This window comes from Gorilla gorilla, chromosome 5 (genome assembly GCF_029281585.2).
Source record: "Gorilla gorilla gorilla isolate KB3781 chromosome 5, NHGRI_mGorGor1-v2.1_pri, whole genome shotgun sequence".
Lineage (NCBI taxonomy): Eukaryota > Metazoa > Chordata > Mammalia > Primates > Hominidae > Gorilla > Gorilla gorilla.
In genome coordinates, this window is record NC_073229.2 from 140225713 (window position 1) to 140238290 (window position 12578).

The following is a 12578-nucleotide window of genomic DNA, read 5'->3' on the forward strand; positions in this document are numbered from 1 at the left end:
AGCTATCCAGTATCTACAGGAAAAGAAAACTGAGTCATTAAAATGCTCATAATAAGTGCCTATATGGTAGGTAGAAACTGACTCCTTTTACTGCACAGTCAACACTCAATAAAATACACCACTTCTGATACCAGATGTGTAGGAGGTTTTCCCCACACACCAAGCATTTCACCAGCAGACACCAACTGGGTTTTCTCCAATTTAACTCAGTTTTGACGTTAACTGGTTATACTGTCACAAAACCCTTATCACTACTCAGTACCATCAGTATTTTTTCTGACAGGAAATCACAATTTATTTTTAAAATTTTCCTATACTAACAAATTTAAATTTTCTACATATGTTCCTTGACTAATTGCATTTTTATCTAATAAAATTTCAGTCTTTTGATTATTTAAAAACTGGATGTTTTTTTCTTAACATAGGGTGCGGACTCCATCAAAAGAAAACATTCATTCAGTGTGTTAGTTAGCTAGCACTGCTGTAACAAAGCACTACAAATGGGTTAACTTAGCAGCAATGTATCTTCTTCCTACAGCTCTCAAGGTTACAAGTCTGAGGCCAACATGTCAGCATGTTAGCTCCTTCTGCGGTCAGTGAGGGAAAATCTGTTTCATGGCTCTCTCCTAGCTTCTGGTGTTTTGTTGGCAGTCTTTGGCATCCCTTAATTTGTAGATACATCACTCCAATCTCTGCCTCACATTCACATAGCATTCTTCCTGTGTGTATGTCTGAGTCTCCAAATTTCCCCTTTATATAAGTACATATTAGGGCTCCACCCTATGCCCGTATGGTCTCCTCCTAACTAACTAGATCTGCAATGTCTCTATTCCAAATCAGGTCACATTCTGAGGGTAAAGGCGGTTGGGGACTTCCACATAAAGACTTTGGGGGGGACATACTTCAACTCATAGCATTCAGTAATTCACTTATCAATATATTTAGGCAGAGAACATTTATGTCATGAATCCTACAATGCTTAGCCTTATGTTGTCATTGGAAGGAAAGAGGAAACTTCCAGTTCCTGTCCTCACTGAGCAGACAGTTGAGATGTGGGACCTGCCATTCTGTTTTGCTCACTCTGCTCCAGCCACACCAAGCTCCTCCATGTTCCTGGGCACAGTTAGCAAACTCCTTCCTCAGGGACTTTTCACCTTCTCTTTCCTCTGCCTGGAACGCTCTTCACTAGATCCTTCAATTCACCACCTCTGTGAGATCTTCCCTAACTATCCCATTTAAAATAGTGACACCACTCATCTCACACTGCTTATTTCTCCTTCTAATTTTCTCAAAAATGCTTCTCATCTTCTAATATAGTCTATAACTTACTTCTTTGTTTTGTTTATTGTCTGCCTCCCTACTAGAATTAAACAACTTGAGAAAAGGGATTTTTGTCTGTTTTGTACACTGCTGTAACCGCAGGGCCTAAAATCATGCTCAGATAATGATGATGCAATGGATTAAGTGCTATGAGAGATACTACAGCCTTAAGGTTTAAGTTCAATAATCTCTTATTTATTTTATACATATTTATTGAGCACCTACCTATTTAGGTACTGCTTGTGTAGTAGTGAGTCATACCAAATTCACTTTCATTTTTTTATTCTCTCTTTGCTCTTCAGAATAAAAGCTTCCTAAATCATCAATTTAATTCACTATTGTTCTATTGCATAAAGTAAGGGCCAGGCACCATGCAAATTATTTACATTAATTATTCATCTATTCTACAGAACAACCCTATAAGGGAAGCACTCTTACAATCACTTCCTACACAAGGAAACTGAGATGTTTTAAGCCTTTTCTGAGGTCAAACTAGCAAGCCACAGTGCTAGAATGCAAATCCAGATCTATCAGTCACCCCTTTTCCATCTGAAGGTCCTTTCATTCATCATCATCTATCTAAAAATCAAAATACTCTGATATTGTGCCCTTAATCCCTTTTTTAACCTGATTTTTAAGGAAAATTTTTTTCCAATTATTTTGTATTTTTGTTTGTTTTAGTTTAACTTTATTAATTCCAGATCCTATTTATTTTCTAGCCACCTCAGAAAGTACTGTATAAATTCTTACTCTTTGAAATTGAATGTCTTCATGGCCTACAATGATCAGTTTTTATTTATGAACCACAGACCCCTCGGAAGAAGGTATAATCCATATTTGTGTGGTACAGAGTTGGTATCTGAAACAGGTGTTTTCCTGGCCTCATAGTAGAACAGAGTTTGAGATTATAATGAGCCAGCCGCTCCACAGTTCAGACCCTCTCAATTTCTTTTTGATCCTTAGGGACAGGGGTAAGGGAGAGAGGATGATCCCTCAGGTGTCCCATAAAACGCTATTTCCCTTGGTCCAGTGTGCCTGACCACTCGTGGTTTTGCCAACTTACTTTGGGGAATCCAAGAACTCAGCCCAAATCATTTCCCAAATATTAAAATAAAATATGCACCTAGCGCTCCTATCACTCAGAAAATGATAAGAGTTTTAGGAGCTCTCTGGCACAAAGCTCCTAATCCTTTGGAATTTCCTGGGTGATAGGAGCATCTTTTGTTCTAATGGGGTAACACATGGTGGGCTTCTGAATCGGGGCTGGTCACCAGAAAGAACAAGCCATGAGGAGGGAAGAGCTGGAGATCTAATAATTGATCACACCCACGTGATAAACCCTCCATAAAAAAGCCCTGAACATGTGGATGTGTCTGGAGGGTAGTGCATTTGGGGAGGGTGTGGAAACCCTTCATTGCTTTCCCCATACCTCACCCTGTGAATCTCTTTCATCAGGCTGTTCATCTGTATCCTTTACAATATCCTTTGGAATACATTGGTAAACGTGTTTCCCTGAGTTCTGTGAGCCATTCGAGCAAACTAATCAAACCCCAAGAGTGGGTCATGGGAAGCACCCAATTTATAGCTAGTTGGTCAGAAGCAAAGGTCACAACCTGGGGATTGTAGCTGGTATCTGCAGTAGAGGACACTCCTGTGGGACTAAGCCCTTAAGCTGTGCAGTCAGTAGGATCCTTTACAAACATATTTGGCAATAAGCAGTAAGAGCCTTAAATCATTCATTGTTTGGCTCAGTAACTCAGATTCTTGGACTCTATCCTTAAAAAAATCGTGCAAAACATGGAAAAATCTTTATATGGGAAGAAATTTGTTGCTATGCTATTCAAACATTAGAAAAATAAAAAGTGTAAGAAAGTCTAAATGCTAACTGTTAAGATGAGGGTTAAATTATGATTAATTCACTGACAGAAATATGAAAATTAGAAAAATTAAGCTGAAGACTGGGTAGCACCTTAAAATGCATAGAAGTAAAAAAGTGGAATATGTACACTGATTACTTTCATGCAGAAAACATAAGCACATGAAAACTAAGATATTTTACTTTTGTATAATAAATTTGTTATACATATATCACCTGAAAAATATATTTTAGTAACATTCAAAAATGTCATTATAACATAACATATTACTTTGTGCCAAAAATACTTCAGTGAATTTCAGAAAGGAGGAAAATCACATCTAGATCTAATGGTTGAGAAGAGATGTAATGCAGGAAGTTAGATTTAAAGTGGATATTGAACAATTTGGATGGCAGAGAAATGAGTACACATTCACAACAATACTTTTAATTTATGTTCCAAACTCCACATCACCCCAATTTGGAGTAAGAAATCAACTCAATGGATCTGTGTACATCTAAGCCAATCAGAATTAGAGTCCATGGACTCCCACAAAGCCATGTGACCCCCAAGTCTGACATCAAAATTACATCAAGATCAGCTAGAAATAGATTCAGTTAGGTTTCTTTCAATTTGTTTCTTAAAAGATGAAAGTGTTATAAAAATACACCATGTCTTGGTTATCTTTAACCAATTTATCTATGAAATATGAAACAAGAGATTAGGAATAAAATTTATTTTGAGAAACAATATGATCATTCACATGAAAACTGTCCCAAACTCTCAGATATTTTTAAATTCCTAAAAGATTTTCCCAGACTTACAATTATTTCTCATTACTTCATTCTAACAGACTGTCACCATAATTCTGACATTATAACTAAATTCATATCCAAAATATACACAAGAGGAAGCTGTAGAAAAATTTCCAACATAAGGTTCCTTCCTAATAAAATGAATCCCTCATTGTATTCTAAGGCCTACAGGGTCAGGAACTGTGTATCATTTCTCAGATTCATCCACATATGGAGCACATGGAAGACAATAAATTTTTTCTGAGAAAATCAACACAGGTAAAAATCATAAAGTGAAAGACTAATAGGCAATATTATAGAAATATTTTTTTTTAAATTTTGTGTAGCAAAAAAACATAATAAAAGTCAAAAGGCAAGCTAAAACTGAAAAACATTATCTGCAACACATGAGAAAAAAGAGATGCTTTTCTTACAATGTTCTCTTACATGTGAATGAGAAAAGATTGACATTTAAGAGAAAAAGAGGCAAACATGCAGCCTATCCCCAACACCACAATATCCTAAGGAAGGAGTGATCATTACAGAATAAATATAGAAAAAAAATCAAGATTCACATGGCAGGTTTAATAAGTCTGCTTAATAATACAGAATTTGAAGAGAAATCTTTAACAAACATGTGGTGTATTGATGAATGTGCATAATCCACTCAGCATTGTTATTACAATCCATGTTTAAACACTTTACATTGTTAAGTAATGTTGATTAATATTGGAAGTTCTGTTAATTACAACTAAAATGTCAAGTAGCATTACTGCAAATACATATTCATTTATATTTCATGGCCATGTTTAATTTCTTGAGGGAGGGAGAAACATCTTTGAGATGCAGAGAGTAATTTTATGTAATAGCACCGCAGAATTGATTCACATTGTTTTTCCATGTTTACAGCTTTTTTGGGGTGTGTATATATTGCATTCAATTCATTAAAAAAATTCTTCTTTGCAGACATAAATAATGGAATTCATGCCTGTGATAAGCAAAAAATAAAAATAAAAATTTTTAAATTATGGAAATAAGAGAAAAGCAAATGCAATCAAGGGTTGTGAAATGCCTAGGACTGAAATCTAGAAATCTGTTTATTAATAACGTAGCCTTTTGTTGTCATTTTTAGAAATACTAGAGACTATTTTCACCTCTCAGATTGTCCCTTCTTGCACTCAGCATACTTGAGCAAGAAAGACTGTGTTCTCCAGACTCTATGATGGAACACAGGCAGCCAGTTATTAATAAGATCAATTTGAACTGCCAGGCAGAGATGAAACATCAGCACAAGCTAATTAAAAGGTTACATTTCAATTCAAATATCTAAGTAAGAATAATAGTCATTCCCACAATATCAATAGACTTTAAAACTGGCTATGTTTACCAATATCCTCAGGATAAATGTACACATACATGGACCAAAAAAGACACTTTCCCTTTAATATAAAAATAAATTACTTAGGGATAATTTGTCCTAAGCCCATAGATCAGTGGTTCAGGATAGAGCAAGGTATTACATCTATGAGACCAGTTCTTCAGCTTTTAAATTCTAATTGAGCCAGTTATTTTTCTCTTTATTTTGTACAAATTTATTGAACAATAAATTTTAAAATCTAGGCTCTAAACAAATTTTATAAAATCATTTTTCAACTAGGTGTCTACTTTTCTGCCTCATAAAAGTCCTGTGGCAGAAGTGGAAGAAGCCAAGGAAAAAGAAATGAGGAATTAAGTCAGAGAAGTGATGGTGTAAATGAGAGATAATTAGGGCCTTGAAAATCCCTGCAAGGAGACTCAGAAGTCAACTCTAAGTCAGAGGGAAAACTGCTGGAGGATTTTGAACAGAGAAGTAATTTTAATTTTTTGGCATTTTAATGGGGTCACTCTGCCTGCTGGGTTGAGCATAGACTGTATTTAAGGTAAGGGTTACATCACAGAGGCCAGTTAGGAAACTATCACTCTAAGCCAGATTGAAAGTTCAAGGTAGGTTGGACCAGATAGGGACAGGAGCTGGTGAGAGATGGTTCATTTGTGGACACTGCTGAAGGAAGAGACAAAGCAATGTGTCTGGAAATGAGGTATGAAAAGAAAATGGAAATCAGAACGATTCCAAGGTATTTGGCCTGAGCAAACGGAGGATATTTGCTGTTGACAGAGCTGGGGGAACCTTGCGGGGCCGGGTCATGGGATGAATGCAGGAGCTCAGTTTGAGAGTTACTGGAAATGTCTGGAATTTGAAAACTTCCATTTGCATATGGCAATGTCAAGTAGATCATTGAGTATACATGTCTCAAACTGAATGAGATGACCACGAAAGTGAGGACAGAGAGAAGGGAGAACCAGAGTTAGAGCTCTGGGGCACTCTGACATTTTGTAGTAAAAGAGAAAGAATCAGCAAAAAATGTCTCAGCCAGTGGTATAGAAGGAAACCTGGAGATCAGCTGTACTGGAGATCAATTAAAGAAAGTTTATTAAAGACGATGAGTTATCAAGTGTTAAATAATGTTGGCAGTGGTTACCAGAGACTGGGAAGAGTAGCGAGGAAGGGGATGAACAGAGGTTGTTTACTGGGTAAAAACATACAGTTAGACAGAAGGAATAAGTTATAATGTTTAATAGTACAGCATGATGTCTATACTTAACAGTAATTGCATATTTCAAAATACCTAGAAGAGAGAATTTGGAATGCTCCCAACACGGAGAATTGATCAGTGTTTGAGGTGATGGATATCCCAGTTACCCCGACTTGATCATTATATATTGTATGCATGAATCAAAATATCACACGTACACCATAAATATGTATAATTATTATGTATCAGAAATAATGTAGATAACTAAAATGAGGACTAAGAGCTGACCAACAAGTATTACGATGTGGAATTTCCTTGGTGACTTTTGATAAGAGCAGCTTCCCAGAGTAATAAGAAGAATAGTCTAACTGCAGTGTGTTCAAGAGAGAATGAGTCAGCAAAATTCAGATTGTGGGAAATTCCACAGGCAAAGGAAATAAATTGCAAGGAAACTAACGCAGAGAGAAGATCCATATTAAACAAGATTAAAAGAGACAAATCAATTATAACAAATGGACTTTATGTGGACTCACAAGCAACCACAAGACATACCCACAAAAATTTGGATTCAAATAAACCATAAAAAACAAACTATAAAACTGTGAGAAGTTTTACCCTGGATACTTGGTAATATTAGGGTTATTTTATTTTTTAGGAGAGATTATTTTATAATTATGTTTGTTTATTAAGAGTATTTCATGTATTTTAGATATACTTACAAAATGATTTACAGATAGAATTATATGATGCCTAGGATTTGCTTCAAAATAACACCATAGTGGATGGAAATTGGGTGGGAAGAAGAAATATTAATCTAAGGATGAGATAAGATTGCCATATGTTGAGAATTGTTGAAGTTGAGTAATGGTACCTAGTGGTACTGTTCTCTATCCTTTTTATATGTTTGAACTTTTTTATAATAAAAATTTTAAAATTGTGGTGAGGGGGATCAGAGAGAGAAGAAAAAAATAGGACCCTGAGTATAGACAACTTTTTCAGAGTTTTGCTATATAGTAGAGATTCGTGTGCAGTAATCAGAGGGGAAGTAGAGTCAAGCGTTGTTTTTAAGAGTTAAGAATACTGATTTTGTATGCTGCTGCTTGGCCTTCCAAGAAGAACTTAGTTCTGACAAATGATTTAATTCTTTACTAATGAGAATTTAAGTTATAGTGGTGACCTCAAGAGAGGTCAAAAATTGTTCTAAGAAATCAGTACACAAATATCCAATTTCAGCTGACCTCACAGGATGCTTAAGGATCATCCACATTATAACATTTCTAACAGTCTTATTCTTTTCCAATATAACTACAACCATTACTCACATCTACATATCCATCAAAAACACACATTCAGAAACTCTCTACATAATAACATTGAATGAAAATTCTGTTTCAAAGTTATAATCTGCTAATATAACTCACTAGCAAAGTATTAGCACATGACAGCTAGTAAATTTGGATTAAATATAACCAATGCCCAAATCAAAAAATGAAGAAGCAAGGAAAATTGTCATACGTTGTATGTAGCTATTCCTTAAAATCAAACTATCAACTCATTGGCTTATTAGTAGAATTAATTCTTAAACGTTTTCCTTAATCACTACTGTACTCACTTTTTCTTCAACATTGCTGGCTAACAAGTACTCAGTTGTTGCAACAACTACCCATAAATAAATAGCGAGCAGGTGAATATCTGTTTCTATGGTTTCTATTTACAGTAGAGAGAGATTGTTTGACACTTGCTACTTTCCTTTTATAATAGAAATTTAAGTATTGCCTTCTCCCTATTCTTATCCTTCTTCTCCTCCATCCTGTAATGCTATCTATTTTCTTTCTCTTCATCTGGCTCTCTTTCTCAATCACCATTACCTCTAAGTTCCATTAAAAGTGATTTAATTTCAGTTTTCCATTCTAGGAAAAATGTCTGGACAGAAAAGGAACAAGCAGTGGGAGAGCTGCCTGCACTTTTTTTAAAAATAAGTTTCAGCAAATATACTTTGCTTCTTAAACTAGATCAGCAACTTAAGAAATGACAGAGTTTCCTTCTTTGCTTAGACAAAGCCTCTTTCTATGACAAACCTTTGAGTAACAGGGATAGTTCCCTCCACCTCCATCTTTCAGCAGTGTCTGATATCTGTTTGATAAGATAAGTTTCAGGAATGCAGTGAGCCAATTACTTGGGTTGCCCTCAGCAAATATACTTACTTACTGCTGGATCAAACTAAAACATTCATTACTTATACCCCTATTTCTATACCATGGTACAAAATTACAGCAAACAAAAGTTGGTAAAATATAATGTTACATTGATAACAAAAAACATCAGTTTGAAAAATAATTTGGGATCATTTTTCTCATAATACCCTCTGTACAAAATTGAATCACCCAAGTGTGCTCAATGACCTGTCAGTGTACAATGATGCAATAGAAATGGTAAAACAAAATCCTTTATATCATCCCAAAACTGTTGAGCAAAGATTCCTGAGAGATAGTCCTCCCTTGCTTTTGAGAAAATTAGCTTCTGGGAAGTGACTTTCAAAGTCAAACAAGGTGGTAATATTCTTTTGAAAAGGAAAAAAATAATACTTTATTCATTAAATAAGTAAAATAACATTACAACATAGATATCAATGTACTTAACTGTAAATTAAATGTACAGATATGTTGAGCGAATTAAATGAGCACTGTCCTATGTCAACATTGGAACTGTGCAGAAACATATGAACCTTCTCTAACCCAAGTTCAATTATGTATTCCTTTAACTCCTCAAAAAGCAATTTCATGTTCTACATGTGAGCATGCCAAGAGAAAAAAAGTTACTTTTAGTATTATTAACATAGTATTTCTTTGAATATTAAGTCAGCAAATAACACATATTTCAGGTTTGTCCTAATGGAGAATGTCAGGCACACCCAAATGTATCACTGCTTTCTTTGTAGACTTTCTGAATCACTCAGCCAAGCAAAGCTATTAACTTACTCTAACACCCTACAGAAGCCTTTGGTTTTACCACCTCTAAAATGCCTGTACAGCCAATTTCCCATTAGCAAATATGAAAGATTTTTTATATTACTATTAAGTTGCTTTAACAAATTCAATTTTAGGTCCCTGAAGTCTCTTACTTGGTTCCACTGCCTGTACAACAGGTGTTCGTATTTTTGTGCATTGCTTTCTTTTTACATTAAGAAAGATAAACAACACCAAAGTGTAATAGATAATTTGGTTGATATAAAGAAAGTAGAATGAGGGAAGAAATGGGCTTAATTCACTTTCAATGACAATGATTAGAATTTCATTTTCTACACTACAGACCCAATGGTAAAGGAGCAAAAGCTCCAGGGACTTTAAAAATATAATTAAAATAATATAAGCACAGAATCATGAACTTTCTGGCATGCCCATATTTGTCTGACTTATTTCCATACTGAGCACAATATCCACATCCAGTCTTCCCTCAGCTACGGCATACTATTATCTGTCTACTCGTAAATCCCTTCTTATTCTCTATCGTTTCTCACACATTCTCACTTTACTTGTTTTCCTTAAACATTAGCTTATTTCTTTTATTTTTGCCTTTGGGGTCATTTGTTTAATAAACATCTTCTTTTCTGATGTTTATTAAAAATTCACCTGCCTTTTTTACCCACATTTTAAACTAATGTGTCTCCTCTTTTTCTTTGTCTTGATTGTTTTCTCTACACCTCATATTTCTCCTCTACTGCACCTGGGTCTCATTCAGGTAGAGTGAAGAAAGGCCCAACTGAAGGCACTTTCCTGCCTTGCTTTGCAGATTTGGAGGAAAACAGAATGAATCCTACACATGTGTACAAACCCGCAAATGAGGGGAAAGCACAGGGAGCTTGTGTCAAATTCTCCAGCAAAGATGTGCACAGTTAGAATTGAAAAGCAATGGGATAAACAAGGTAAGAGGCAGGGGAGACAGCACCAACCAGCATGAGAGCCACAGAAGCAAAATGGGAGCCAGGTAAGGAAGTAGCTAGAGGAGGTTTCTGGCCAACATTCATTAATTACAATTCTGTCAAACAGCCTGTCATGTTTGGTTTACAATGAGTCTTCCAACCAAGCTCAGAAAGGCAATTTAAAAATGTATTTTTTAATTAGTATATAGATTAAGATATAAAAATTTTTTTCTTTATAATTTAAGGTTCTAAACTGTAAAACATGTCAAGACTGATCATTATTATTCATGTATTAGAGTAGGTTAAAATAGCAGATGCCTATAAAACTCCACATATGTTCTACAGAATAACAATTTAAAAGAATTCAAAAAAGAGTGTGAGAAGGAAGAAAATAAGCCAGACTTAAAGACAAATATGGTTATTATGAATAAGCATTAGCTGGACTCTGAGCTTCCTAGTGGCTAAAAATAAAGAAAACCATGATGTGTAATAAATTTTTAGTATCTGCTATGAGGAAGCAATTCAACTTTTCAAGAGAAATGAACCTTAAGCTTTTGCCCATACTAATCTCACATCACAGGTTCTTACATTTTTTTTAACATGATACTTTTTAGAATATCATAAAACCTATAATCCCCAACCTAGAAAATCACAGAAGGCTGACACTGACCTTCAGCGCCTCAGCTCCAGCGCCATGGCGACCTCCAGGAAGTTCGTTGGGGGGAACTGGAAGATGAACCGACGGAAGAAGAGCCTGGGGGAGCTCATCCGCACTCTGAACGCGGCCAAGGTGCCGGCCAACACTGAGGTGGTTTGCACTCTCCCCACTGCCTATATCGACTTTGCCCCAGAAGCTAGAGCCCAAGATTGCTGTGGCTGCGCAGAACTGCTACAAAGTAACTAACGGGGCCTTTACTTGGGAGATCAGCCCTGGCATGATCAAAGACTGCAAAGCCAATCGAGGGTCCTGGGGCACTCAGAGAGTAGGCATGTCTTTGGGGAGTCAGATAAGCTGATTGGGCAGAAAGTGGCCCATGCTCTGGCAAAGGGACTCAGAGTAATCGCTTGCACTGGGGAGAAGCTAGCTGAAAGGGAAGTGGCATCACTGAGAAGTTTGTTTTCGAGAAGAAAGAGGTCATCGCAGATAACGTGAAGGACTGGAGCAAGGTCGTCCTGGCCTGCGAGCCTGTGTGGGCCATTGGTACCAGCAAGACTGCAACACCCCAGAAGGCCCAGGAAGTACATGAGAAGTTCTGAGAATGGTGTCCAACATCTCTGATGTGGTGGCTCAGAGCACCCGTATCCATTTATGGAGGCTCTGTGATGGGGGCAACCTGCAAGGAGCTGGCCAGCCAGCCTGAAGTGGATGGCTTCCTCGTGGGTGATGCTTCCCTCAAGCCCGAATTCGTGGACATCATCAATGCCAAACAATGAGCCCCATCCATCTTCCCTACCCTTCCTGCCAAGCCAGGGACTAAGCAGCCCAGAAGCCCAGTAACTGCCCCTCCCCTGCACATGTTTCTGATGGTGTCATCTGCCCCCTCTTGCGGCCTCATCCAAACTGTACCTTCCTTTACTGTTTATATCTTCACCCTGTAATGGTTGGGACCAGGCCACTCCCTTCTCCACTTAGTATAATCGTTGGAACTAGATGTCACCAAGGTGGCTTCTCCTTGGCTGAAAGGTGGAAGGGGCAGGATTTGCTGCTGGGTCCCCTAGGCCCTAATGAGGGAAGGAGAGAAACCATCCTCTTCCTTCTTACACCCTGAGGCCAAGATCCTCTCCTCGGAAGCCATGAGTGCTGCCCTCTCCCACGGTGCCCGCGCCTGTGTGTGCTGTGTATGTGAACCACCCACGTGTGAGGGAATAAACACCTGGCACTAAAAAAAAAAAAAAAAAAAGGAAAAAAAATCAAAGAAATTTTATAGACATTTTCAAAGATTCATGAACTGTTTCAAGCCTATCCTTGGAACCTCTAGGAGTCCATGATCTACATATTAAGGATTCTTGTCATTAGAATGGACATGGGGGAAGTCTTAAAAGTCATAGTGAATAACGACAGCAGAAACTGCAAAATCTGTTTTAATGTCTTTCTTATTTAAGAGCATAATATTAA

The 12578-nt window shown here is 36.9% G+C and overlaps 1 protein-coding gene and 1 pseudogene across 4 annotated transcripts in view; one reads left to right on the forward strand and one right to left on the reverse strand.

Annotated features, from left to right (window-relative positions):
* FRK (fyn related Src family tyrosine kinase) overlaps positions 1 to 12578 on the reverse strand; it is a 120475-nt gene that overhangs the window by 85797 nt on the left and 22100 nt on the right. The window lies entirely within an intron of this gene.
* On the forward strand, positions 11124 to 12065 carry LOC101124960 (triosephosphate isomerase-like; annotated as a pseudogene).